The following is a 7365-nucleotide window of genomic DNA, read 5'->3' on the forward strand; positions in this document are numbered from 1 at the left end:
TAACCTTAGCATGTGATGGTGAGGACACTAATCAGATAACACGAAACTGATAAACGCCAACTTTCGTTGCACGAGTACCATTCTACCAGACATCCACAAAAGAGATAGAAGCTGAATAGGCACCAATTATATTGAGACCTTATATGTCTATAGAATTTGACAATATAACGGTTTAAGAACAAGTTATCTATCTTGATTACATAGGGAAAGTAAAACGGTTAGAGTTACCTACGAATCATGCATAACAAATACATGAACCTATGCTAGCATGGCAAGTTCTAAACCTCTATATTCACTATCGCTTCAATAGAGATTAACACGCTATCTTATATGTTAGCTACGCACATAAGACGAATAAGCACAACCAATACTAGGATATCATACAATCACCATACACCAAGATATCAAAATAATTAATTATTGAAATTCATAAGTAAATCCGCTAGAATCCCATGACAACGATTAGCCCATAATCGAACTCATCGTCACCATGGGTTCCAATGAAAGCATGGTATAAAACAAGGTCTTAATAAACTAAATAATAATCAAAGTACGAATAAACGAGATGTAGGTTCAACAAGAACGAAAATGAGCATCCAAAGTTATAACTAATTCAAAGAATCACAAGTTGAAACCAAGATCTTTTTCGGAGTTGTTCTGTGCTTCTAGGTCTTATCCTTGGTATCCCAATCTTCCCGGATGATGAAAACCCTTTTTTTAAGTATATATACGCCCCTAGTGGACCTGGACCCTTAAAATCGTCAAATTCTACTCAAAAAAGGCTTTTTCAGCGAAATCAGCGACCAGCCGCGCCCTGAGCGGGCGCTCAGCTACTGACTGGAAAAAATATTCTGATGAATCTTGTTTTGACCATAACTTGAGTTCTACTCGTCAGAATTAGGCGATTCAACTGCCCACGCGAAGCTATTGAGATTCTCTACAACTTGACAGTGGCCTTGGCTTCCAATTCTGATCACTTTTAATCATATTTCCTTTAAAAGCTCTTTTCTTCATTTAACTGATACCTGAAATGCATTAACACAAAAACACATCAAAATACCAACAACTTGAGTCCAAAACACCAATTTAAGCTTGTAATAAAGCATTCCAAGTGGATATAAAATCCACTTATCAATAGGTTAAAGAGGCTTGTACGTTTTTGAGAAAACCCTAGCAACAAAGAGAGGCAGAGGCAATTCAGATCGTCAAGAAGGAGGCTAGTACATCCATTCCGTAGTCAAGTTCGTGAGACGTTCTTGAAGGTGCTCGTGTGGATACCATAGAGGTGTTTCTCCGAGAGGTAGACACAAAGCGTGATAGCTAGGATCTCCGTTGAGTTCGTAAAAGTTAAGCTCTTGAAAGGCATGATTCGTTATCTCCATAATCTACCCATAATTATACATGGATCCTATTTTTGGGTTTCGAAATTTTTTGTTTTATTTACGTTTATCCGCTGCGTTTTATGCCTTCGGAACCCAGCATTTATTTCATAAATTAGTATCAGTTTTATTGACATTTAATAAATTTGTTTATTCAAGGATTTGCATTATAGTAATGTGTTTATTGATTACTTATAGTAATGTGTTTATAAATTATTTGGATTCATCTCATGTCCAATGTGCTCATGCAGTGCTGGTGATGTTGTGGGGATACTGAGTGGAGCAAGTTATGGTAGTGTGTCAATGCTATACCACAATAACACCATAGCCTATCCCCTCATGTGCGTCTTTTCGAATCTGAAGAATAGATTAGACTAACTTATGTTATATGGATTTTTAATGTATGATCTTTTTTGAGTTAAATTCATTAGATATTTTACTCAGGTGGGTTGTTAAAGTTTGTCTATTTATACTGTTCCCCTTATCCAAGATTCGAGGGTCTGCTGGGTAATGGGCATTAAAAATCCCCGCTTGGAGAGTACCCAAGTCAATCTCACAGAGAACAATCAGCTCATAATTATAATGAATTAATGACTGATGAGGTAGCTTTACTGATGCATCGAAGAATAATACTGTTTGATATGAATTGACTAATTTTTTATTGGAATCTTTTGTTCAAGGCGTAGCTTATAAATCACAGTAAGATTGTAGTTATGCTAGTAACGCTTAAGCAATGTTTTATTTTTTTAAAAAAATGTGATGTACATGAATGTAGCTAAGTCGTAGAGGATGAGCCAGAAAGTAAGGTCTTAAATGGAAAGCTTGAATCTGAATCATATTCAATTTATTTGATTTATGACATCACATATACATGCTTAGTTACTAGAATGGGTAGTTGCATATCTGTAATGCTAGCTTCTGAATATATTTATCTTAATCAACAGTCATCATCTTGTAGGTACGTTAAAAACACACAGTTCTTTATCCAAATCACGTGATCAAGGAGACAATGACACTTGTGTCACTCAACGTGGCGAACTTCTTAGATATCATATTATACATTATCAAAATTTATGGTTGTCGATGTACTTTGGTTGTATTCTAGAACTTTTGTCGTAGTTGTAATATATACTGGGTTGTAGTAGTTAATGTTTGGGGTAGTTTGGATGTTATATAGTAGTATATTTTGGACTTCATATTGTTACCTAGTAGTATGGTTTGGAAATTGTAATGGGATTGGTATATTTAAACAGATCATATTTTTTAAAATGTTTAAAATTAAAAGTTAAATTTACATATGCATTTTATATTTGACATTGAGTCCCAGACCCACATGTGGGACCCATATGGAGTCCCGGACCCACATGTGGGACCCATATTGAGTCCCGGACCCATATGTGGGACCCACTTTTGCAAAATAATTTCAACCTAATGTAACATCTATAAAATGTAACAATTGGCAATGCACTGTTACATTAGGGGCCTATTGTAATACTTTTAGTTCTGTTACAATAGGTAGCCAAAGTATTACAATATGGGGCCTGATGTAATGCTCGCAAGTGCAACGTCCTTTACTGTTACAATAGGTCTATTGTAATGCTTTTCTAGCCTATTGTAACAGTAGAAAGACATTACATCAGACCATCTATGGTGTAGTGATATATGTTGATAATATCATTTTTAGATCTACTAATGAAAAACTCTGCAAGAGGTTTGCAAAGCTAATGCAGTCAAGATATCAAATGAGTATGATGGGAGAATTGAGTTATTTTCTGGGTTTATGAAAGGCATATGTCATAGCCTATTTGTTTATTCGAGGATTTAACTCAACAAAAATAAGAATGTAACAAGTAAATACTGGATCTACTGTAACGACCGAGAAATTACTCTTGTATTATATCATAATAATGATAGATTATGTGTATTATTAGGTGATTAAATGTGTTGAGTCATTAAACCCTAACTGTTATGTGTTACGTGTTGTCTGTTTTGATCCAAACGTGTTTTGGATATTTATTGAGTGTTCTATCGTAGGTTATATATTTTATATCAAAACCCGTACAGCTCAAAACCATGTTTTAAAAGCTCGTATTTCAAACAAAATCATTAGCCCTATTTTGTCAAAAATGCCCTATATCATATCGCAATTCTGAACCCCTAGACGTTTTACAAATTTATCTTTTTCGCGAAAAACGACTTTTCCGGACCCCTTCGGGTACCAAAAACCCCATAAAATTACATTTTTATTTTTATATGATCATGAAATTATCATACATCAGTTTTCTTTGCATTTTTGTAATATTCACAATTTTTGGGAATTTTTAGCATTAATTTTGTATTTATTCGATATTTAAAAATTCATTATTAATACCCAAAAATTATAAAAATTGGGGTCAAATATTTTTATTAGGAGTGTAATCAGCCCCTTAATTTTATTTAGGATATTATTTTCATAAATATGAATACCAGATTTATAATTAATTAATCAGTTAATTACTATTAAAAATCAGAAAAAAATAAAAAGAAAAGGGATTAGGGTTTGAGTGAAGAACAGGGCAGGAGAATCAAAGTCGATTTTGATCGTGATTCCGGCATCCAAATCGAACGTGTGAGTACTCGTTTTGAAGCTTATGATCTGTAGTTTCGGTTCATGTACTTATTTTCGCTGATTATTGAGTTAATTTTTGATTTGTATTTTCGGGTTTTAATTGCGAATTCGGGTTTGAAGTTTTAGTTGTTGTTTGATGTTTTGATGATTACGAACGTATAGATCGTCGATTTTCCCGTCGAACGGCACCGGTTTCGTAGTTTTTGGCTTATGTTTCGTGTTCGTCGGAAAAGCGGCGACGCCGCCGTTGTTCTTCGTCTCCGGTGGTATTCGACGAGGAAGGAGGACGAAGGGAGGCCTGTGAACAGAAGGGGATGTTGTCTGTGTTGCTGAGGAACCAAAAGCAGTGAAGAACGAGATCGAACCAGTCGTTTTGGGCCGATTTTTCCGTTCGCCGGATTTTCCCCGCCGTGCCGGTTTCTGGGCACGTGTTCTTGCTGTTCTTCCCGACCCGGGTTCGACCCGGTTTGCAACCCGGTTTCGACCCGGGTTTGATCCAAAAACCCTGACCCTGAATCCTGATGTTATGTTTCTGTTTTTTTTTATATATTTATTCTATTTTCTAAAAATCAGAAATTAGTTTTAATAATTCTAATAATTAATTAAAAATTAGTTTTAAATTCTAAAAAATAGTATTTTTAATTTCTGGATTATTTTATTAAATTATAAATTCAAATTTAATTATGAAATTAATTATTTAATTATTTATTAGTTATCTAATTAATTAATAATTAGGTAATTAATTAATAATTAGGTAATTAATTAATAAATAAGGATTAAAAATAATTAAATAATACAATTAATAATCCAATAATTAGTTAATATTATGAGTAACTCGTATTCATACGAGTAGTGATTCGATAATTAGAATTATTATTCGAGCGATAGTTATTGGAAGAATTTCGTAATAATTATTTGTATCGTATAATTAAATATCGATAATTAATTAAAAAAATCGTATAAGTTACAATAATAATAATATAATGGTTCGATAATTATGTGAGGATTGCGAGTAGCTCGTATTTATACGAGTAGTTAATCGTTGAGTAGATTATAATTTGAGTAATTAGTAGTTATTCGATAAATAGCGTATCAGTTAATTGTATCGATTGATTATTTGTAAATAATCGATCTGATCGAGTAAGTGTTATTAATTTGTGAATAATTGTAATAAATAGTAATTAATCCTAATAATTAGGGATTAATTATTTTAAAATACAATAATTATTAGATAATTATTTAAAAAAATGTAATTAAGGATTATTTAATTATAATTAATTATTTATAATTAATTATTAATTAATTAAATCTTGTTTGATTCATAATAATTAAACCGTTAGTCCGATTTGAGCGAAACGAAGACCCCTAGACTCAGAAAAATGAAACGAATCCAATAAAAATAGTTGTAAGTTATAATTTCTTCCGGAAGAGAGTGGTTTTGTGATAATTAATTGTTCATAGGCCGTATTAGGGGTAGAATCGAGTCGAATAAATCTCGAAAAATTGTAATAAAATCAGATAGGGTTAATTATTATAAAGAAGAGTCTAGAATCGATTCTAAAAATAATTATAAGTCTAAAAATTAATTATGTGCTTTATGTGCTATGTGTTTTACGTGATTATGTGAACCTTACGTGCTATATAATAAAATGTGTATATATGCGAGTCAGATAGAAACGCATGGGTAGATTGATAAGGTTGTGTGGTATCAATTCGAGATACACGTATATAGTAAGTTATCTAAACGACTATCTTTCTATGATTGGTTCAGTATTAGCAAGGCAGAGCAAGCTAGGGACAGAAGGCGGTGAGTTGAACCAGGTTAAGTACGCGCAAGACAAGTTTTTCCCCTATTCTAAATTCAGAATAGTGAATTATAATTCTTTTCTCATATCAGTTACCTTTGATAATTATTGTTCATATACACTGTTACCCAATTATTAATGCTTGTTTCTATTTCATTTTGATTCTTGATTTCTCCCAATTTATTGAATCCTCTATTCATATTCCAATACTTTTACCCTTGTTACATATACTCTGGTATATCCTGGTATTGGGATATATCAAAAGCATTCCGATTGTTCCGGATACTATACCTTGGACTGGATGGTTACTATACGGGCTGGGTTTTACCTAGACCATTATTTAATAGGCCATAGTTGCCTGAGTACTCTTTATGTTGGTTGGGTCTATGCAGTTGGGTATAGATCCGCACTGTATCCTGACTGATCAGCGGGTTATAGTGCATATATTGGTTCTTGTTTCCAGTCTTGTTCATTTGGCACTCGCCAGTGTTGGCAAATTATTATCCTATACAGATTCAGATGGTTGTTCAAACCAGCAGCTTATTGGTTCACTTATTTCTCTCTCTTTATACTATATATATTATTGCAGGCTTGTTGAACAATTTTGGCTCATCCCTTTTTATTGTTATTCCTATTATTTTACAGTTAAGGTAGCCCATCAGGACCCGCGTAGTCAGGAAGCGAGTCAAACAGCGGGACCCTCTTATACCAAGAGTGTTCCTTCCTATTCCCGAAGAGAGCTTTGAATTACCAGATCAGGTGTAGCAGGATAAGTAGTAATGTTGGGTTGAATAAAAGTTTTATGTAGTTTGAATAAAATTTGTGAGGTGAGAATGTAGATAGAATAAACTTTTGTAACAAAGAGAGTTCTTAAGATAAATTATTTTATTTGGGTTTGTAATAAAGTGTAGTATGTGGTTCTTGTTTTCCACTCAACCCTTAAAAGATCCTGAGTAGTAATAGTTCGGGGTAATTATTATATTTATATTCCCCTTGTGCAGGTTTAGTTTGTAGTTGTTGTTAATAATGCCCCAAATCTATACCCTGGATTTGGAAGGTGTTATAGTTGGCATCAGAGCTTAGGATTGACCCTTGAAAACAAGAACGTTAGGATTAAGATAAGATAGGAAAATTAGATAGGATGGAAGTAAGAATGTTAGGATTGTTTGTTTATGTGATTAGAAGTTATGATTTTAGGAATGTGGTTTGATTTGTTTTTGTGTTATTATTGTTATTGGTATTAGATGGCTTCTTCGTCAGAGCGGACTGAGTCAGACCCAGTAGCAGCACCAGTACTAGCCCCAGTATCAGTGCAGATGTTTCCTCCATTGCCACCACCTCCACCATTGCCACCTGGACCAGCACCAGAGATACCACCTCCACCAGAGGTACCAGACTTTGTTGATTATTTTCCTTATTTTGAGCCGGAGATGCCTGACTTTCCACCTTTGGAGTTACCGATGTTTGATGTTCCTGATATGATTGATCTTCCACAGTGGGATGACCTAGAGCCGCAGATTCCAGTACCGCAGCCTGAGATTCCAGATATTCCACAGATGGAGCCAGAGGCAGA

The sequence above is a fragment of the Apium graveolens genome, chromosome 4, assembly GCF_009905375.1.
Source record: "Apium graveolens cultivar Ventura chromosome 4, ASM990537v1, whole genome shotgun sequence".
Lineage (NCBI taxonomy): Eukaryota > Viridiplantae > Streptophyta > Magnoliopsida > Apiales > Apiaceae > Apium > Apium graveolens.